At 43.8% G+C, this 23,398-nt stretch overlaps 2 protein-coding genes across 2 annotated transcripts in view; both read left to right on the forward strand.

The window, feature by feature from the left end:
• Positions 1–23,398, forward strand: part of LOC111249103 (uncharacterized) — a 269,871-nt gene that overhangs the window by 58,391 nt on the left and 188,082 nt on the right. The window lies entirely within an intron of this gene.
• The window catches only part of LOC147758813 (uncharacterized), a 156,166-nt gene that overhangs the window by 27,501 nt on the left and 105,267 nt on the right, over positions 1–23,398 (forward strand). The window contains exon 2 of the mRNA XM_086977598.1: positions 9,493–10,295. The gene's annotated coding sequence lies outside the window, so the exon portion shown is untranslated. The remainder of the gene's footprint in view (positions 1–9,492; positions 10,296–23,398) is intronic.

The raw sequence follows: 23,398 nt of genomic DNA on the forward strand, positions 1-23,398 counted from the left end.
CAATTTAGAATCGTGTGATGTGCATAGATCATCCTGTTCTTCGTTTACTAAGGAGGCGATGGACAGACGATGAGCTCTGCTTGTAAGCCGCTCGTAAACATAGGGTTCAGTCCGAGTATTCCCCGCATATCTACGTGTATTTATGTATGGTATTACTCTGTACGCAAAGCTTAGGAACTTACAACCTAACCTACGTACACTAGTCAGGCCAATCTGCCCATTCATCTAAGTGGATTCGTTTTGCGGTTGCATATATAGCTAGTACATCTTTTTGTGAAGTCCTAGATTGTTATAAAACTGCCATTACCGTCATTTTAACCACCGACAACGTCTACGTTATCGTTATCACGATAACCCTATGCGCCTGATTTGCTAACCAATTCTTGCGCAATTGGTATCTAAACATTTTGCCCCGACATACCCTTTCCGATCGCTTTACTTCTCGTGCTCTCTCTCTCTCTCTCTCCTATTCCAGATCGGATGATCAGATCCAGCCCCTTCCCCTTCCCGTCTCATATGTAAAGAAGTCTGTGTTCATAGTGTGCTCGTTAGAAAGCAGTGAACAATCTTTTTTGGTTGTAAGCCCCTCCTTCGCTCTTAGTTCCCAGCTCCTCCGCGGCCGCCAGCTGATCCCCGACTAGAATTCCATATGGTTTCCAATTCAGTTTAAGTTAAGGGTTCCGTTGAATTCAATTAAATTCGAATTGGGATCGAGCGTGTCAAGCCACATCGTAAAACCTGCATCGATCGGCCAACCATTTTAGCGAAGACCAAAGTCGCGTCGAAATCGTATGCTCACAGGCGTTACTGCGTCGGTCTATAGGCAAGATTACAGGTCTGTGTGTGTCTAGCTGGGTTATAAATTTAGTGTTAACAAATAACGTTGCGCAGCGCTAGCTTCGTTTATCATGTATAGGAATGTATACGGAATAGTGTTAGAGATATGGTGATTGTTAGATTAGCGCTTCTACGATAGTGCGTTTCGCAGCTTGCTACCCACGACAAGTGTGACAGATGGCTTAACGGAATCTCTTGTTAGAGCTTCCTCGATGATACAATCAGTCCTTGATTGTAACGTTCGGCGAAAGTTGGAACTAGATGCACAGTATTACATTTGTATAATAACTTTATATGGCTAAGTTAAATCTATTTAAATACATTCCCTTTCTACGAAATTAGCTAAGTAGAACAATTTCGTATTTTTTTCGAAGAGACACTTGTCATATTGTGCTAAAAATTGTGATTACTTATTTATCAGTCAAGTTATTAGGCGATATTTATAACAACGATAGATCAGATTATAGTGACATTCAAGGGATATCGGTAAAGTTGACATTCATTTTAAGTATAACTTAATGTCTTATTGAACAATGTAATATAAGGCTTGTACGGATATGTCCGACGAAAATTTATCAGTCCATACTTGCGTTCCTCTCTGATTTCCTGCGCGTACGCTAGCTACTTTTGCTGAGCACGCTGTTGTTTGAGAACGGCGCTTTTTAATCCAACTCAATACAAGCCGACCTGCCTGCTTCAATCAGCATTAGTCAACTTGTTTCTCACTTAGTAGATGTTGCGTTCCCTTGTAATTGTGCCATACAGTAAGTATACACGTTTCCGCGAAATAGCGTCGAGGTTAGCAAACACTTCGGTGCATACACACTCGTAGCCATTAGGCATGCCGCAAGTAGGTATGCAGGCGATTCGATGCCTTTGTTCCTACCTTGATTTTGGTTATCGCGGTTGCGGCTGCTTCGGCCTGGGCGCCACGCTTCCTTCTCGCCCTTTGTTTTTGTGTGCCTGTACTGTATGTAGACATGCTAAGGTCCGACCGTATCGATTACGTTCTATTACTGTATGTACACTATCAGAACGACGCGTACCGTTGTTGAACGGTTCGGCACACATGGGGCACATATCGCCCCTGGCATGAGCCTGACGCCAAGGCCATTGCCTGCCTAGCATGTAAAATCTAGTATCGAACAACCACCAAAACACAACCGCAGCCGCGATGCCAACAGGAAGGACAAGGGCAGCGGCTACAAAGGCTACAGTGATAGCTACAAACGGTTCATTAAGTAAACGTGCTACTTCGCAATTGACCATAGTCACTTGCCGTAGGGGAAGCCACGGTCCGTCCCATCGGTCAACAATGTACCGATGCTTAGTTTTCCAGGCAGAACCGGCGAGTGGCCATTGTAAAAATGTTGTCAGCCGACTGAGATTGTCCGACGCATTCTTGCGGCTAACAGTTGTCCTCTGTCTAGACCTAATATTATTAGGTGTGTATTATTGGAATCATTGATGTTATGAGGGCAGAAGCTAAACGCTATATACGTGCGTCTGTAAATCTCAGTTTAATACGTGGCACCGTATAGTACGTGTTGTAGGGAATTTAGCCACATCACTTGAGAAAAGTAACAGGAACGCTCGATTACATTATGCTTGTTACGTGACAGTGTTTAGAATAAAAGTATTCACTGAATGATGTTGTGTAATTTTCGTTCGTAAATATAATTCTGCTTGGCCACTCCGTGCTTCCTAGCTAAATTTTTATCTAAAAACGGTACAACATATCACAGCTTGTTATATCTATCGTCCTTTGGCTTGTTGGTGAGCTCTTTTCTAGTTTTAAGCAAGTCTATTGGTTATCGATGAACGCCTCCGTCATGCTACTTTCTAGCAAGATATCAGCAAACGTAGGCAAGCCATAGCAAACATATATGACACAATAAGAAATTTGCCCGGTGCATTGAGTCCTACCTGAATTCCCTTAGGAAATTAACTCTTTCTAGCTTGAGTCTAGGGATCGTGAGACAATGTGGGTATGTTTTCTTTGTTCTTTCTCGTTTTCTGTGATCGCCTTAATGACAGAAGTCGACAAAAATTATTCTTAATCTTGCTACCCTTTGGGCTATCGTTGGGCTGACATAGCTTGCACAGGCACATATTTCATTTAAGCAATAATTTTTCTTCGATTGACGACACCATAATTAGACAACTTAATTTACAATAGAGGCTATCTCGTATATGATACAGCGCGTGTTACCATGTTATTTCGCAATAGTTACTTCTCGTCAAAACTCGATATCGTGCTTGAATACAAGTTATCGCGATCTGACACTTGTTTTCTCACAGAAAGTCTTAGTTCCTATGTTTGTGACCCATACGATGCCCAATCGTGAAGAATCCTTCGACGCTATCCTAGTATTACTGCAAACTGCAAGAACATCGTCAAGCTCCTATATTTGGCGTTTTCTACCCATGATCCCGTATGGTCTAGTTTTGGACTCATAGGGGAGACGAACAAAGGCCGGGCCGCTGGGTAAATTATGTATCGTAAGCAAAAAACGTTGGCTAGGGCTAGGATTGATTGGTGGCTCGGTCAATCGTATACTCTACAGGTCGACCAAGGCCGAAGGACGCTCTGCCGATGTTTCCGCAGGTCACTGGATGAGGGACGGACCAACGGGGATGCCTACAGCATTACCAGCTAAAGGGTCGCGTTACTTGCTCTACCAATTTAAATGCGTCCTGAAGACACGGCAGAATTGAAAGTTTCACCAGTTTGTACCCGGCTTGCACGGCGGTTTTCTGGCTTCGGATCTTTCAGTACGTTGCTGCAGTAGGCGTGGAGTGCGCTGTGATGGATATATAGGCAGAGAAACAGCTTGGCTGTGTGCGAATCGCCTGTGGCCATCGAGTTTGCTCGCGGTGTTCATGTCACTGCAGCGTGTTTGCAGTCCTCTTTCGTCTTCCGTCTGGCGGTTCGTCCATCGCATGTTACTCGTAGACTGACATTTGTCGCGCTTGAATGGACGTTCTATGGCGTACGATGTAGTGGTTTGGTTCAGCCAAACAGATAAAATACATAGACATCCTAGTATAGAAAAACAACCTACATGCGGTCGTCGCCAGCTCCTGTCCATCTAAAGGTTCCGCTTCAAAGGATAAAGGCATTAGCTGCGCTGGCAACGGCAACAGCAGTAGGAGCGGGGCGGCAAAGGCGAGGAAGCGCAAAAGACAGCAATGGCGGACAATGACTAAAAAAAGCTAATCCGAGATTTGTGCTTTCGATATCTGTACGCGATTTTTCATTTACCTACGTGCGCAAGCGTGAAGATACAACTTACTGGTAGAGAAAAGTATACATCGGAGTGGCACGGGAATAACAAAACGGGGTAGCAAGTTTCTGGTGCTTGGAGCATAGCATGTGGGTATCTGAATACAAGATGGTTTGGTCCTCTACCCTTTCTTCCAGTTGCAAAACGAACAAGTACGGCAGCGCATGATAGTGATGAAGCGGTTAAGAATGGTATACAGCCACGAAGAACTCCACGGCGAAGCCACGACACGGAAAGCATTTTCGTTTATTTTGGTTTTCGCTTGCCTGCGTGTCGTACTCGTTCTTGACTGACTGAGATGGAGGCAACTGCCGACGCCGGCTCGCCAATGCAGCGGACCGTCAGTAGAGACAAGAGGGAATAGCAGACACAATCGGTAGCGTGGACTATCCTCTTGAAACGGGGTATGGTGGAACAAAGAAGAAAAGACGATAACACACGGAGTCGGGGCAAACCCTGAAACAGAAAAGAGGAAGAACTCAAGTAAACGGGACGTATGGCAAGGGTTACGGGGTGACGATGCTGAAGAGAAGGTTTGCAGAGGGCCACATGCATTTGGCAAAACTGAGTTAGAGTGTAGAGTTGAGGGCATTCGTTCACATGGAAAAGTAGGATGCAAAAGTAGGATCGTCCAAAGAGAAGGACAGAGGAAGTTGGATCTGCTGCTGTATAGAGGGAGAAGAAGACTCCTAAGAAGAAGATGTGTAGAAACAGCAGCAACAATAGTGGCTGCGGTAGCGAAGGTAGCACCGCTTGCACGAGGACAACAGCAGCAGTGAACGCACTGGCAGAAACGCCAGTGGTAGCAGCAGCAAGGACGCAGCAAAGTAAGGAGGCATGCTTCACCGCGCAGGGAAAATACTTTCACGAGGCATCTACTTGCCTGCCCTGTCTGTTTGGTCGTCCCGCACTTCGTCGGAAGGCGCATGGCAGCTTGAGGACGCCACTCCGGCTTTCGTTGGCGTCGGTTGTCGGTTCGGGCTATAGGGCTGAAAAGCGGCGGAACAGCTGGCAGACTTAGCTTATAGGAGAAGCGGCAGAGACCGCGGCAGTAGTAACAGGCAGGAGTTCTAGCATTGGCAAGAATAGTGCGACGGAGAGAGTCACGTGCTGAGACGGTTTGGACAGTCACTAGGTAGATCGCTCAATCGTGGGTGAAAATATGTGCTGATACCGTTCTCCTTTCGGTTTCGTTGCAGGTGAGTGCACTGAACCAACCAACACACGAATGCAACGAAGAAAAGATCTTCCAAACATTGTAGCCACGGCTTTTCTGACTCGAATGTGCCGATAGCGAGGGTCTGCAGACGCGTCAACAGAGTAACGCTCGATGAGAAGAACGGCAGGAATGAGACCAGCGATCAGAGACAAACGAAAAGACCATGCTGCGGGCGGCATTGAACGCAAACATGCGTGACAATAAGAGAGGCAACTCCTGGACGAGTGCCTAAGTGAAGTGAAGCTTCACGAGTTTGCACTCGTGGGAATCAAGTCATCTATCTAGGGGAGTAACGAACTATGAGGGTGTAGGAAAAAGCGAATACAAAAAGAGGAAGGCGCCACAGCGGTGCTTCGCGCCCAAATATTGTTTTGTTGTCACTGTCCTCAGTATTGTGAAGACAACGCTGTCTTAAAAGACGTAAAAAAAAGACGTACGCGTAAAGACTTTTTAAACCTTGTCACAGCTTGGTATTTTAAACTGGATACATGTTGTTTGAAGGTTCAATATACAAAAAGATAGAGATTTGATTAGAAATTCGGATGACGAGCCGAATGCAAAAGGGAATCTTTCCTTTTAACTATGCCATTTACTATCTTGTCTGGTAAGTATTGGTACTTGGCTGCATGTGGGTTTATCCGAGCAGGAAGCTTGGGATTTTCTTGACATTCGTGCTCTGACATTTACTCGCACTACATTTTGCATAGTGTTTTTGGAAGCTAAACTACAAATAGAAGTTCTACTTTATCTAAACACAACAGGCGAATCGTAATGGGTGTCGCATAATCGTACCGGGTAATATCGCAGCATTTGCATGAAGAAACCGTCTTTGAATATAAATTAGGTTTCACTTAACGAATTATATATATACCGTCTAGTCCATCGAATCTACGTAACATAACATTGAGAGATATGTCCATTGGATTGATACTATATTAACATTAAATCACATCAGCACATTACTGTCGTATCGCAGAAAACGGTGTGAAAAAATCAAGCATTTATTTGAATTCTATGTAAAGTTTTCTGCACCAGGAAAATTTGATTTCATCAATATCACCAATGGATACTCCGCTTTCTGCAGCGGCCAAACGAGTTTTCCATTATTGTTTCTCTTTATTTTAGGTAATAATGATAAAGAATGAGGGTGCGGCAAGCAATTTGGCTTCCCCGCAAGCATATTCGGTAAAGAAAACTACTTGAGGTATCAGGGTTATTTGTCTAGGGGGGCTCTTCTTTGTAACTCGTAACCTCATCACTAGTGGAGCTTTGTCGCTTGCGAGCGAGCGAACGTCAGAAAAGCGATCTCGCGCGCCCACCTATTTGATGTCGAGTAGTGTTCAGTTGCGTGTCGAGAAGTGCAGATCTCGAGAAGATCTTCGGGGCCCCTCCATCGCATCCGATGTCGAGGAAGTGAATGAAGATCCCGGCAGCGGGCATTAAATGAGAAGTGTGCGTTGCCCTTCTTACAACTCCCAGGCCTGCTAACTCTCGGCAAAACGATTGCCCTATTGTTCGTAGTATTCAAGTTTCATTGCCCCTTGGCTGTGCTCTACTATCGCGAACTGCTACTTCTGCTAATGCCGCAGCTACGCGACGAATCCGAAAGAGCTCTAGCGAAGGAAGTTAGCTGAAGGGGGAAGCGGGATTGATCTTTGGCCGGCATGCATACTCATGTAACGTGTGTGCATGTGTAGGATGGTTGGCGGGTGTATTGGTGTGTAAAAGCACACAGCGCGCAAAGAACTTGAAGGAACCGGTTTGAGCGGCGCCACACTTTCGCACGCGTCGGGATTTCGCCAGGAAAAATGGAATTTGTTGCTCCCTTTTGTTCTTTCGACCGGCTAGTAATTACGTGCTCACGCCCAATGCAGAAAAGGGATCAATCTTTAACTCAGCCCAAAGTTCGAAACACAGCAAACCAGCGAAACAATACGAATGAAGGCGCTGCGTCGAGGCATTGCCGATGGTGTTGGGAACAACAGGAACACTCCAAGAAGCCGCCAGGTAAAATTCAAAACGGGTTGGGGTTGTGTGAATGAGCGAGCGAAAGATCCCCTCCTTGTCTTTCGCCGCAGTTTCCTAGATTATCCGCTGCTAGGGCAGGCTCTCGCCGTTCCGTTTACGAATTCCCTATACGAACTGCGTAATTTCCGGGCCTCTGTTACTATTACTAAAATTAAGTGCTTCGAATTTGACACTCGAAACCATCGTTGACCATAACATCAGTACCTATTATATAGCGGAATTCAACATACGCCTCACGTGTATCCCTAGAGTTTTTGTAGTTGTACACTCTGTTACTGTGACTATCATTGTGCATATGGTGGCGCTTTTCGAACTTATTGATTTCTCTAGATCTTCTAACCTCGAAGGCTTGTTAAGAAAGTTCACACTCTGCGATTAAAGGTCTGATTCGGGTCGACCCAATCGAGCCCGACTTGTCCCGAAATGGAAGAGAATATATATGGTTACGCATACCCGTATTGGGTCTCCTCTTTCATTTCGAACAAATTGCTTTAATCCTACACAACCGGGTGGCCTGTGCTGCCTTTATCATCAGTATACACTTTTCGTCTTCAATACAATGCAAGAGTACGTACGTACCCGGCCGTAGGGGATAAATGGCCGTTAGCTGAACTGGTACTTTGTTTGTCCGTTGACGTTCAACTGCATTTGCTATACGATAGACTGACAATGAATTTCATGACATAATCCACCATGGCTCTTTGACTGGTAGGCTAGTAAAAAGGTGTCTATGAGAGAAGGAAGCGAAGAAAGCTGAGAGGGAGAGAGTAGAAGGATCTACCGCAGCCAATTTCCGGCAGTTCGCCGGTAGCAATTTGTTGTGTCAATCATACTGGTACCGCGTGAGCGAGTGCTACGCACTGCAGGCATCCCATACGAGATGAAGGATGTCACCTGCATCTGTTCCCACAGCTCTCCCAACAGCATCTACGGTTTGTTATATTGCCGGATTCGGCCGAAGGATGTCGCCGACGTCGAATCATGCATAGTGCCGGAACAGGTCGTCGGATAGGGTGGTTTCTTGTTGTATTATAGTTGTGTCATCCCCGGTGTAATAAACGAACATACCATAGCTGTCTGGGTCGCACAAATATTATTAAAATAGTTGAAGATGCAATCACGAAAAGTTTGTCCTCTTTTGACAATAGCGTGAAAGGGTCGAAGGAAAATGCAGGTCTAATACGACCGTGTGGATAGGAATGGCTGAATATGAACTGACTATACAAACCAAAGCCGACAGTCGATCGGGCTGAGACTGTGAAGGCCAGGTCGTATAGCATATGTAACATAAGCCGGCGCCGCTATTTCATAAGAAGTAGAGTGGCGTAAAAGAAATGGTAAAAACTGCTACTCACTCATGCGATAGAAACACCGCAAGGCAAAGACGGCTTTTGACCTTACGTTGTTCAGATCCACGCAACCTCCTTAGAAAGAACGCGCTAGCCGTACACTGGAACGTGAGTCGAATAAAAGAACATTGAAGCCGTTCAAATCAAGCAATAATACTTTATCTGAAACGTACCTAAACCACTCGAATTCAGTTAGTTGTTTGACTTGATTATAAATTCGGAAAATTTTCACCTAAATTGCAGAAAAGGTCATATTGAAGCGGACTACTAAGAGGGGGCCGCATGTACTGTGTGAGCGGAGGCGATCATAAAATCACTGAAATTCGAATTGCTCCAAAAAGTATACCTTCAAAATGTTGTCCTGTTTTAGGATTTACCCAAAAATTCATCCACATAGCTCTATCGATCCTGTAACGTACATATATTTTTGACCTTGAAGATTTCTATCAAACATGTGATATTATTTACTAGGCAAATATAAAGTGTAATTTTTCTTGACATATCGCATCCTAAATAATTACCTGCTTTCTTTTGAAAAGCAGCTTCTTGTATCTATTGGCAAAAGAGTTCTATTACAAATATGAGGAAGCTGATAGCTTCGTGTGTGCTTGTTTGAAATGCGCACATGTCCAGCACATCCATGACCAACCGCCAGGGCTCAAGACATTTGTCGACCTGACATTCTAGTTAAGGTCGGAACACACTATCTGCTACGCACGAATAGTAGTTTCTTGTCTCTTAACATCAGCTTGTTGCCTTCGTCTGTTCCCAGTAAAACTCTCCGGAGAGGTGAATAAGTTGACTGTTGCAAGACAGAAGCCTCTCGGTTCCCGCCGCCTGTGGCAGTGAGTACGAACAGCGAGACGGGGTGAAGAAGATGAACCGGATGAGGGTCACCTGGCGCCTATCTCAAAGATATCGCCCATATTTCTGGATACCACATCTCCTGTTCTGCTCCCCGGAGGCTGTTTGTCGCTGATGCCGTTGGCCGTCCACCCCGAATATTCACTTCCCCAGCTTTTCAGCTGAAAACGGGGTAAGCTACGAGGCGCAAAATGGCCAACTTTTACTCGATTTAGTTCATCGTGCTTGTGCGGTAATGTATGAACCGGGTTAATGAGTTTAATTCGAAGGCACGACAGCGAGATGATATGGTTCATTCTCGCCAGGGAATACCCGTTTCCTGAGAACCGCCAGTTAGGGGACCTCGAAGCTGCGGTACTGCCGAACGTTGGGACTGCTTTGCCGAAGCAGACAGTGAGTTGAGGCTGGCGGCCGGCCTCGGATGGTGTCAGAAAGGGCTGGTACAGCGTTGGTGGTTCAGGCAAGGATTGTGGTGACACAAGAGGTCTGATAGAAGCTCCGCTGTTTTTATGATAAATGCTTGTCTGCACCGGTTTGGACAGCGCGAAACGAACGAATGAACGACCATCGTTGACTTGAGCTGACGAGGGATCTACGTGCGTACTCACACTACATTGTATACAGCAATGTCTCATATGATGGCCTCTGCTGCCCTGGGTGGGACGAAGCGCACTGTTGAGGATGAACGACAACCGGACGACGTATAACGCAGTAAGTACACATTCCTCTCGTGCGTTTTTCTTACAGCCCAACAATGCCGGCTGTAGCGAGACCGTGACGTGGTAGGACCTGGTGCTGGTTGGGTCGCATAGCATACTTTCAAAAAACCACCGTCACTTCACCATTGACGTCCTGCTCCTAATGTTCTAATATGCCTTGCCATAGATGCTCTTGAGCTAAACTGCTCTCGTACTGCTAAAAGCCATAGATAAGGCTGTCGTGTGCATCAAAGTACCTTTCCTTCATTCTGCTCCACCCAAGTGAACTTGATGCGTCGTACACGGTTACCCTCTGGAACGCCTTCGTCAATTTGGAGGACTATGCAATAACAATGCCAAGAAATCGGTTAACCTGGAAGACGAAGCTGGCGGTGAGAAATAACGGGTAGCAAAAAAAGTACGAACGAAACGGCAAAATTCAACTGTCGCTGCGTTCGCCTCTGTTACAAAAAAGTTACAGCTAGCAGCAGAAGGGAGTGTCACAGGGGCGATTATGCAATGATTTTTCAAGAATAGACAAAGACCACTATTATAAGGCAGTGTCCCTTGAGCTAGCTAGAGTAGGCTGAGTACTTGCCACCTTTACTCCGCTTATACCCACGCCCCTGACTTAGGAGACGTTTGGTTCAACTATATATTTATAAATATTTAAGCAATTTTAGATTAATGCCAACCCTGACTGCATGTGGAAAACTACTAGTACGTGTTTTGTCCGGCAAATCAAAAGAGATGCACCATGAATAACTGTGGTAGTGGTATTCATAGAAGTCACCGTAGCTTTTACTTCCGGCGGTCGTAATATTTTTAACCGCACTCGCCCGGTGTGGTCACTTACTATACACGTGAATAGAGTGATACAAATACAAGAGCATGCATAGGTTGAAGTATAATAGGTATGTGAAATAGCATCAACAACACACCTTACCGTGGCAGCATTAACCCAAATAATAGCACATTAACATGACACAGTTTTTGCGAGTAAGTAAAACGTCCTTTAGCGAAAAAAATACTCAATCTCGCTAAGTGTATTATTTCATTCGGGATACCAACTTTACACGGACATTGCCTCCAAAATGCCTGCAAGGCTGACTATAGCTGTATGTGTCTATGCGTTCCCTTCGTGTCAAGCTACGGACACGACATGAGAAGAGAGAAGAAAAACCTGGCAGTTCGATGCGGTAACTGCTATACTCACAAAGTATAAGGCCAAGAAGTCTAAGCAGTTTCTGAATGCTTGCCCCCCTCGTCTGCGCGACTGCTATCGTAAGCTACCATTAAGACGACAAAAATTACCGGCATTCCGTTGTCAAAGAGGGAGTGGCGCCACTGATTGGACCAGAGGTCGAAGTGTCGAGTAGCCCATGTTACCTGGTTAGGTCCTTCTTTTTTTATTTGTGTCTAGTAAGGCCGACGTCGGTATGACAGTAGGAAGGCGAAGTCGATCCGGTAATAGACATAGCGCGCTGTGCGGGCAATCCGATAGGAATAGTTTGCCAGTTGATTGCCTAGCTGCAGGTCTGCAGACTAGCTGGCCGACTAGGTCTCGGACAGGGTGTGATAAAACTAGCCCTTTTATTTCTTAGTCGTCCCTGTCATCGCCGTCTCCATCGCTGTGCAGTTTTAGTGGTAGTCTTATGAAGTCCTTTGCTGTGGCTTTTTTCGCACGCCCTATGCAGAAATCCCGCAGCCCACGCTTTGTGCCACCTTGTCTTTAGGATAGTAACAGCAACTATGGTGATGTCAATGACGTCTACATTCTATATTATTATGTATCGCGGGTAACGTTACTGTTATTGTTTAAGCCTGGCCTGCTTCTTTCTTCGGCAGCTACACCGAGCCGGTACTTATCGTAGCCTTTCTATAGACGACGCGAAAGCGACTTGCAAAAGCGTTTGTAGCGCCTCTCTGTTTGCTCCGCCCCCATCTCTGCCATGACTACAACCACCCGCAGTAGCGGTAATAGCAGCACCTTGATGGTGTGGCACGATCTCTGATACTGCACGGATCATTCCATTATATAGCACCACACAAGCTAAACGGATAAGTAAGCCGGCGAACCAGCATGCGTAACTGAAGCCTCCTTTCCTTCTAGAAATGGGGTTGAGGAGTGCCGGAGATCAAAAGTACACGTGGAAACTCAACTGGGAAAGCAAGAGAGGGACTCGAATGCAAAGCTGCGTAGAAACACGTGAAGATAAGAGAATATTCTGTATAATTTCCTTAAAGGGCGTGCCATCCTGCTTTTTAGATGCATGCGACAATAGAGAAAAGCGCGAACAAGAAAAAAGCTGCAAAACGGGTATAAGTTGCACCTTCCTGGGAAAGATAATCAAACAAAATGTGGTTACTTCATCGAGATATAAAAATGGTCCGGGTGGCTGTGGAAGTCAACCATTAGGCCGTCATTATTAACAAGGGTCTGCCGCCGTATACGATCCTGTGTGACTTCGTTGTACCTCTAAGATCAGTATAACTTGTACTAACGCAAATAAGGCAATCATCGTTAACAATGCGCATTCGTATCATGTCGTTCAAGAATCGCGGATGCTGGAGACTTTCTCTTGGGTTGATGTTTTAATGGTCCCCTGGCGACTGCTGAAAGACAGACCGCTAGCACTCAGCGGTCAATATCTAATGCTGAAGGTATTGATTTGTAGTGCTGTTTTCGCGTTGTTACGTCATTAAACCGTCATCATATGCGATAAATAGACGTGGGGCAAAAGTCACCCACAATGCTCCGCTTTGAGCTATGTTGTCCGTCGCTATGAAACGCAAATTGAACAGGTTAGAAATCCTGCTAACACCAGCGGGTTCGCGTGCAAGCCTTACACATCTGTTTTAGACATGCTCTTCTCCACAAAGCTGCATTGTATTTACCATAGCGGGAAGCTGGAATTGAGGTTTATTCCAAAAGTGGGCATTCGGACGGTTGATTACTGTTGTTGCTACGTGTAGCTTGCTTAAAAGCGATAGCACAATTGAAAACATTAGTGCTTTTACTACGGCTCGGCACCTATATCCCTTATGCAGCCACTCGTTTCATACGCAACGGTCGTTAACATGTACGTTTGTGTACCACCTTACAAACACTGCTCTTAAATGCATTCCCAAGTAGATCAATCAATTGACTTTGCAGTGCAAACAATCTCTGTCATGTCACGTCCTCATTCTATTTTGATTTAAAGCACAACGTTCGAAAAGAAGTAGGCAACCTATCCTAAATTCAGTCAAATCGGATGGCTTCTGCTAGCAGAGTACCTTTTCATAGGAAATTAAGTGACTGCAGGAAAATAGCGAGTTCAAACACTCGGCCTTAATATGCCTAAAATATCAAATGCAATTGTCTTTTCTAAAAATCATGCAAAATTAGCTTCTATTTTAGTTTACATACGTATGAGAAAATATAGAAAAAAAAAAAAAAATACCTACACACAACAGGATATACGTGTAAATAGCAGAAAGCGTCCGTTCTCAACTATTACCATTATCGGAAGCAATATTTATTCAGCGAAAAAATGATAAAATTATTGTAATTTCGTGAATGCAGAAATTGTGTTTTCTGAAAATGTCGCACTACAGGTTATATTAATTACTGTTGTTATAGTGGATGTTTTACTGTCAGAATTTAATAAGTTAGATGATATAAAAAAATATCGAAATGTAATAATTGATAAACGGATTAGATTACGGAGTTTACTGCCTTAGTCACGTATTCTCCTGTTTCGCTACTAAACACTATATAGTTATATTATAGCACTTTTAGAAACGGAACAAAATTTGGCTACCTTTACATTTTTGAGTCACCCCCAGAGACACTCTGAAGAGACATAGTTGAACGAAGAATTGTTCATAATATTATTTTAAACTAACAAGGCGAACTACTGAGAGGACTGCAATATTCATGCTAATGTTGAGATGGATGACCTATCCCCTGATAAGGCTCAAGTTCACCAATATGAAAGTATTCTTTTGAGTAACGCTTCCAGCCATTTTTAGCCATGTAGTGCATACAGCAGCAGTGCAGGAAAGTAGAAGAGTCGCACAGAGAAAATGTAGATCGGCGGCCCATGAAAGCCACCAAAGTTCTAAGTACTCACGCACGAGCTAAAAGCAGCAATGGCAGAAACACTTGTAGCAGAAAAGTGAACCCCTACAGAGTTCCCCTTACATCTTTAGAATGCCTCCATTCTTCCACTTAGGACCGACCAGCGGGTGCCAGCTCGTCGACTCTCTTTTTGGCTTAATTTGCGTGTTCTGCTGAGACGGAGATGTCGACGACGGAGGCAACTCTGACTATGGGAGTCTGGTGCGTTTTCGGCGTCCGGTAATTTCGGTAGTCGGTGGCATTTTGCTCACGCTCGCTCGAGAACTCAGTCGTCCCCTTGAAAAGAACGAGCCATAATTCCAATATTTACCGTGAGCTTCCTATCTACTTGAATAGGGCACTGTTACGTCAAGATAGATTTCAATTTGCCATTATTGCAAATAATCATATTTATAACTATATAGATTAATAAAATCACTGATAACAGTGGTACACAATAATGAATAGCCTGGGAGATAGAGTGTCTCCTATTATATTGTCAGAGTAAAACGAAAACTTAATAGAAATCGACACTACGAAAGTGCGGTTAATTGTTCACGTAAATTTAGGACCGTATGTATTTAATATGCTTTGCCCACGAAAAATAAGATACAGAAATATGTGTGCAATCACGTCCTTCTGTTTGACCGACCCCAGGACAAACGATGCCGTTCCTGAAAGGCAGCGTCCACATTACAACCCATATATATATTTTTTTTTCTAGCTATATAGAAGGTAGAGGATAAGGTAGATGATTCAATTCGCCATTAAATGTCCGTGATGGGAGGGTAACGCTATCATAAAAGTTGGCCTTTGAGCGGTACTCGGGGTCTGGAGGGGTGCGGCAGACGGTTATAGAGGTTTGCTTTGGCGCGATAGGGCATCCGTTTCTCGGGTTCTGCGCGATGTCCAGATGCCTTCTCGCAAGCTAATCGATGCGTACCATCTTATCCGTGTTGCGACGAATGGGCAAGATGAACGAAGCCCCGAGGAAAAGGAGGCAAATCATTACCACCAGCAGTTTCGTAAGAGACAAACAGTATGAGGTAGCGAAGAGCCGGGGCTAGCGGCCAGGCTAGACTTGCTAAGGTGGCTTTATTTAGACCAAATGGAAACGGACATGTTGTGATTCTACACCGGGCTAAGGGATGAAGGCTGAATCCTTACAACCTTGATGCCTTTCCTCATCTTTCACTGGTGCGGGGAATATCGAACGAGACGTAGCGGGAGACGACGAATAGAATTCGCTGAATGTAACAGAGATCGCAGACTTGCTTGCATGCTTATACTATAGGGTACAGTGATTGAAATTACTAATATTTATAAATTCGAAAAATTAGCAGTGTTAATCAACCCATGATTTTTAGTGCGACTGTGTTCTCTTCATCCGATTTTCTAGCACATAAAGAACAAAACGAAGGGAAAATTGTTTCATAGAACAATCACGATTAGTACGAAATTAATATTTCTTTGAAATTTTCATGAATTTCAAATTAATTTTGCATCTGGAAAATAGCAATTAGCGTTTTGATCGATTATTAAGTATTTAGTTAATGTTTCGCACCGTTTATCCATACTAACCGTGGGGCGGAACTCTATTGTCCAGCTTACACGAGCCCCAATTTAAGGAACTAACTTCTCACCGTTTAAAATCTCCAGCTCAATGCAAATCGTACGTGTTGTCATAGTAACGATTTTTACTGGAATATGCGTTGGAAACGGACCTGCCTAATCATCTGAGGAAGTCCATAAATTTATGAAGGACCCTTGTGTCAAATAATAGGCAAGCCGAACCACTACTATTCTGCCATTAATTTTGTCATAGGAATGGTATAACGATCCGATTTGCTCTATTTAGACGCAAAGTCATATTGTTTTTTTCATGTTCCTGCTGTCACGTTAGGTTTCGATAATAGCACTATTGGATACTAATGTATGATGAACAATGTTACTGTAGATACTTGCTATATAGATAGAGATTACTTAACGGTCCTGCGCTTACATTTTGCTAGCTTTTTTAATATGTTGTACCTATTTGCGTGCTATGTGGTCCGACAGATTTATTTTTATAAACACTGTCCAGCTGTTGTTCCTTATACACGCGTGTCTCTTTGTGCGAAATTGAATCCATTGGTTTTCGTATTGGCATTGTGATAACTAGCGATAATGTTGTACGAAATGCTCATTCCGTAAATATACAATGTCCACTCTCGGGAATTGGCTATTTTTTGTATAAGGTAATATTATACATACATGAGAAAACTGCATTTTTTCGTGTGTGTTTATTTATTTTAAGTATATAAAAGTGTGGAGTATGTGAGATACAGAGAGAATATAAGCAGGCCCAAACAACTCCTAGGCAAGATTTACGAACGCAGAGATCACTTATTCGGTTGCTTATTTCACATCAACTACATTCACACTATCTATCATTGTCTACAAATGTGCAATGTTCAGTGCAGCAAAGTCAAACTTTTGAGCTTTAAACATCAACGAAGTGCGTGCATGTAAATTATTTTGTTTTTTCAAAAACGTCATTGAGCCATCTTTTGATCAGATCGTCGATTAGTTACTGAGGTTTAAATCTGTGGAGACAATGTTGTTAGTTACAATTAAAGCCGTCAATTTCCACGCTACTCGAGGACATCAAGCTAACAACTGAATTATCAGAACCTAAAGAGCGACTTTGGGGGTAGTACTACTTTGTGATCTACCTTCATAAGCAATAGAGGTAAGCACAAAAAAACGTAGTTTTTTCCTCCTAAGACATGTCGGATTTCTCAGAAATCTAGCATCATGGTTATGTGTCTGTCATAGGTTAGTTTTTGGGCACTATCTTCATATAAATGCTCTTTGGCTTTCCAAGATACAAACAACACCTTTAAAATTATATTGTATCACCCCGTCAGCCATATAGTAACCCCTAGGAATTAAGACAAGATGAAAAAGAAGCTAAAGGCGTAAAAAACCTACCATACATATGAACATCAAAGTCTTTTTTGGCAAATATTCTTTAATATTTTCAGAAGCGTTTCGCTGTCGCAAGCTTGGTATTTCATAAAGTTCTTCATCGGTGCCATAATTCGACAGGAGTCACCATGAGAACTTAAGAGTTAAGTTATTAAATTTACAGGGCGCGATGTAAAAATGTGTCTAACACACTTTGCACAAAATAAAAACATATATATTGTTACCCGAATGCTAACAAGACTGAGCCGAAGCCAAACGAAATCGAACGTTTTTATAGCATTAACCGATCAACTGAAGTCCTCAGACTTGTTCGTACATATTAGTAAGTGGCCGTATGGTAACATTCGAGGCCACATAATCAGTTCCAATACGGCATCCATGATAGCTGGTTTTACAGCATTGACACAGGTTATTTTGCCACGCGGCAGCGGGGCTGCGTGTCATCAGCGAGAACAATTCATCTTTTCCTTTCATCAGAGAGATTTTTTCGACGCAATATAGTCGTCGTATTAATCTATATAGGGGCGTCGATTTTGTTGGCAAAGATGCCAGGGTTCCGCTGCCATTGCCAAATCACTAGTTAATAGTCGCCAGCCACGGAACTCACTTTACGTTATATGATGATAGGCGATGATGAACTACCGATGGACCGAATAATCCCTTTGACTCCTGCGCAGACGGAAACAAACTGCTAAGACAATGACTGTGCTTAGGGACGATACAGTAGCTTTGAATTGGACCAGAGTTAAAGAATATCGGACGTGTCCTGAACTGCTTGAATTTTAGGACTGTTTGGGCGCTTGGTTACGAATGGGTTTTACCCGAGAATGAAATCGCCCTTAAAGTTAGAGCTGAAGATAGGTGGGAGTAAAGGCTGGGGCAGAACTAACGCGGGGATGGGCGCTGACTATGTGCTAATTGCGAACTCTGCGAGAGCTCTAAAGCTTCGCGGGTGGCATGAAAGCAGTCGATCTGTCGGAAGTTAGTGGTGGAAGTGGCTGACGGTAGTTTCTGACCCACTAGATGTTTGACGTCCTCTAGGTCTAGCGGGACTCGCCTGCCCACTACTGACTGTACCGCCGATGATCTTAGATAGACGCGTGCTTTGCCACTATCTAGGTGACGATCCACGATGCACACTTACCGCCTAATAATAGAAGATGAGAATACGGATTTGTGGAGCCTAATTTTGCGATGAGTTTCTATTGCTAGCAGAATGAACGACTGGATAGCACATAACAGGAGCGACAATTTTGTTAGGTGCAAGATATATGAACACTAAGCGCTAAGCACACGAAGAAACCAAATGATTTACAGAACGGCAAGGGTGGTGATGAATGAAATACGTGCCTCTTGTTTGCTATTGGTATTTATGTGATGCGCTACTATTTTCCGGAACACAGCAAACGCTATTTTTAAAGCGAATGTAGAGACAGATTTTCTTTAAGAAACCTACCACGGCTTTATAGCATGTTTATTAAACGTACAAATACAGGCAGTGTGCTAGATAATAACCCTAATTTTAGAAAGCTTTCATTCTGTCCCTTGGAAACCTATCAAGCTCGCGATACATAGGTAATACAATAAGCACGTGTTGAAGGTTCGGCATCTTCTGTTTTTGATTCCGTGTAGTTACTTCAATAAGGTCAACATCGGTTGTAAAGTCAAGTAGTGGTGGCCAAAATAGCATTTCGCCCTTGCCATGTCCTGTTTCCTTTATTGGGGTATGCGAGCGTTTTCTATACTGTATCCCTGTAAATACACGGCCCTGGTGAGAGCCAAAAGGCACAGCAACAGTGATACATTTTTTATATAGTTCTGTGGGTTTCAACACGTATATATGATATTAAGAGGTGTGACCTTAAGGCAGGCAAGGAAAATTTGATCTAATGTTGGTTTCCAGGACGACTTTCCGGTTCTGAAAGTTACTACCGGCATATTGCAGAAGTCACCTACAATTAACTATCAAGCACACGAAACGGTCGCAAATATTTGGAATTTCCGTTTGTTGCTATAGTCGAATAGTTCATAGTACTGCTCTTTAGAATTCCTTATTCTATGCGTTTGTGCATAAGCAGGCTAAGGGGATGTCTGTCTTAGCGCAGGGGAGCCTGCCCATGTTGTCGTTAGGGCAGAATCTGTTCTCATCCTTCGTCCCACCTCTCTTTGCGGCTAACTTTCTAACCTGCTTACTGCTGAACCAATTCGTCTATCGTGCCTTCACTTTCTGACATTTTTTTGCCACCAGATGTTCAGGCAATTCTGAAAAGCAATGCTTCTTGCTTTTCGGTATCACCCGGAAAGGTCGCAGAAGGCAAACGCTAGAAATGCCCACGTTAATCATCCAGTTGTTTCTGTTTTTTTCATTATTTATTGCCTCTTTAGAAACTGCAACGTTTGTAGCTGTAGTCGGCACGGAAGTAAAATTCCCTAACTCGACTCAACTGGTCGTATCGTGCTTTTTAAAAAAGCTTTTTTTTTTAAAAAAAAGACTCAAAAAAAAGAGGCGAAATGAAGTTGGAATGAAACAAGCTGTATAAATTCCCTCGATTTGAACTAAGTAATGGATGGTAACATCAAGCGGACATATTGTGCGAATGTACGAGTAGTGTCGATCGGAAAAAGCGTGACGAAAGGTCGTCCGTGATAGACTCTCTGTTACGTGATGCCCGTGACTGACACGCCTCGTGTGAACTGGGCTTGACATAACACAACTGACAGTTGCTCCCTTCTAAATCTGTTGGTGCTGCCTCAAAGGTTCATAATATGATCTTTTCAGCAACGCCCCTGTCTTCACTTGGCCTGTATCTCAACTGACTCAGACCTTTCCTCAGGACTCTCGCATTTTTCTCTTTTCTAAAAGCACGCGTACTCGCTTACCATATTAACATGGCCAATCAAGCGGCGAGTTCGCAAAACAAATACAATCCTCGTTTCTACTTCAAGCAAACATCACGGTGGCCAACGACTTTTTGTTCGAACAGTCGCATTGTTCTGTCAAGGTTAAGCCAATGGAAAGTGCTGTAGGAACGACGGCTTCGACAGTGAGCTGCTAGAAGCTGCTATTTTAGTAATGCTATTATATAATTTTTATTATAAGACAAATCAATCAACTTGTGGTGATCCGTTTGTTAGCAACGCGTCGCATTGGTTCGTCTTTCGAATTTACATAAGAAGAGGATTGTCTATTTAAATAGTTGAAATTTGTCAGCTTCCTTTGTGCGTTTTGAGCTGCCGCACCGGTCGAACTTAGCCTGTTGTTAGAATCGTTACGGTCCTGACAATAGAAGCATCAGTGCTGGATGTAGTGCTGATGATGGTGACGCTAACTTCGCATGTGAACCGTAATACTGCTGCTGAAGTAGCATCGCAGTGGAACTTTTTAGTGGCCAGCTTTTTTCTTGCTAACGTACCTGCGACCCGCCGCAAAAGGGTTTCGTCGTCCCGTTCGGAGCCAATGTTAGCAGAGAAACGGAAGGTAACACCTTTTTAAAATACTATTGCTAGTGCAGCGTTAGTTCTGCGAAAGTTAACCGAGGAAGCTAAGAAAACAGTTGAACAGGCTTTAAGAAAAGTAGCGAAGTCCATTAATGAGTCGTCTGTAGGATATAAACATACAAGCTGTTTTTCGTCAGCTGCACGAACTTAGGCAGACCGATGAAGCGCAGGCTGAGAGAAGTCATACGAGCAAAAGGAGAACAAGACTCGAAAAGCGAATGTAAGAACGAGAAGAAGACGACGTTGACGACACAGAATATTCAGGAAAATAAAGTAGAGGAAAAATAATATGCATCAGGACAATAAGCGTTATCACTAACGGTTTTAGCAGCAGCAGCAAAGGGGGACAGTTGGTGTCAGCAGTCGTGTGCAGTTACCAGCTACAACCTAGCGGCCCTTAGCTATCCTTCGTTTCAATTCCTTGTTTCTGCTGCCTGCTTTCCGCACTGCCGCTGAAGGAGGCATATGAATAGCGCGCATGCTTTCTATTGCAGCAGCATAAAGTGACGTACCACATACAAAACGGGCTACACACAAACACACCATATTATGCTAACATACATATGCTCTCATAGAGGCTCGGCCAGGCAGACAGATGAACGGACGGATAGACAGTCATACGAACATACAATTAGGTGAATGACGACGTGAGCTGCAATGGCCCTAAAGGGAAGGACGCTAGCGAGGAGTAAAGTGAGAAGAAGGGTCCCAAGGACCGCTGAAGGGGGGTCCTCGACGCTCGCTCTGTGAGACCACGGGCCGTGGGCACGCAGCTGGAAGAGCCTTCCGAATGCCGGGTCTAGCTTTGTCCAGTCCTAGTTGGCCTTAGCTTCTGATATCCTTTTTCGCAGACGGAAATAGCACAAAAAGTAGATACGGAATAATATCTATATATATACGTATATATATATATATATATATATATATATATATATATACGTATATATATACTGGTGGCATATATATATATATATGCCACCAGCGGCGGCAGAAGGCATAGAGACGAGAGTCAGTGAGCGAACGTGCGAGGAAGGAAGAGTAAGCGGCGAAAAGCACAAACAAAGAGACGGCGAATAAGGCTTATGAGAAGGGAGCAGAAAGGTGAGCGTACGTGAAAGCAGGAGGATGTTCATTTGCAGCCGTACTGCTACATTACTACCGAGTATTGCCATGTCATTGCGGACACAGGCTGCGTCGCTGTAGGAGGCGATTTGTTTGCCAGTCTGCGGTAGGCTGAGCCAGGCCAGGCCAGGCCACAGCGAGACCGGAGCACATTTGTACGTTTTGCCGCTAGCGCCTTCGAGAAAACAACTAGTAGCATCACCATCAACACCGTCCTCATAATCAACATTATCAGCAATAGTAGCAGCAGCGACAGCAACAGAAACGGCAGCAACAACAACAGTATCAACAACAACATGTGCGCAAGCTACCATAAACTCAGTACACAACATCATACACAGTTGCATCTAGCTTTGGAGTAGCTGGATTTCTGAAGGAGTGATCGGAGTGTTGAGCTGGTTGGCCTGTGCGAGCCGATATGGGATAGAAGGACTAGGACTACGATGCTGAGATGAGAAAGGAGACTATGAAGAGCCAAAGAAGATTACCACGACGTCATGGGGGTGATGAGAAGAAATAAGAAAGATGCGCCATGGGCCAAAGATATTGTGCTAGCGACGACGGTCGTAATCTTCAGCCAATACTGAATACCCATAGTGGGTGTGTGTGTAGCGAAAAAGAAGAGCTAGGTATACAGGGGTGTGGCGAACAGGCAGCACACAGGGACCATTTTCGGCATGTGGCCTGGTACATCTCTTTTCTCTGTGACCTCGTTTTCCTGCTGTTGGACAGCTACCCCAAAGACACAACGAAACAGAGGAATAAGCACGTAAACGAAAGCGACAGAAAAAGAGAGACCGACGAGTGATACGAAGAAATCGAGACAGGCAGTACACTGCATAGAAACATGCAGATGTCAGATATTGTAACCAATATTGCCCTCATCTGCGACTTGAAGCGACAACATAGTATCGCATACTATGGTACAACAGTCAATGGACAACATTTGTAACAGGTGATAGCTTATACTTAAAACTTGAAACCAATGCATTTCCGTTCTAAGAATGAGCAAAGTTTTTTAGATGCTAAGTTTAGCGTATCAAGCGCACCTGACTGAAAAATATTGAATATTCAATTAAACAGAATACGCATTACCCTTTCCGGTGAGGCCACAGGAGTGTGTCACATATTGTAAATATGGCTTTTTCATACACAATATTAACAAAATGTTATAATGCTAAATTATCTGCTTCTCTCCAGAAAATATGAAAATCATTTGTTTATTGAGTACATGCGTATAATTTGCGTGAAATGCCGCGTCGTTTGTCATTTACATATCGTTTACAGTCAATTGTAAAATAGCTTCGTTTTCATACTGGAATTCACAGATATCGTCACTTGTTCACGAGGTGGACGTGCACAAAACTATTTCATTCAGAGCGGCACTGTGATGTTAAACAGCTTTAACAAATGGGTCGGAG

The sequence above is a fragment of the Varroa destructor genome, unplaced genomic scaffold (genome assembly GCF_002443255.2).
Source record: "Varroa destructor unplaced genomic scaffold, Vdes_3.0 BEIS01000001.1, whole genome shotgun sequence".
NCBI classification, from domain to species: domain Eukaryota; kingdom Metazoa; phylum Arthropoda; class Arachnida; order Mesostigmata; family Varroidae; genus Varroa; species Varroa destructor.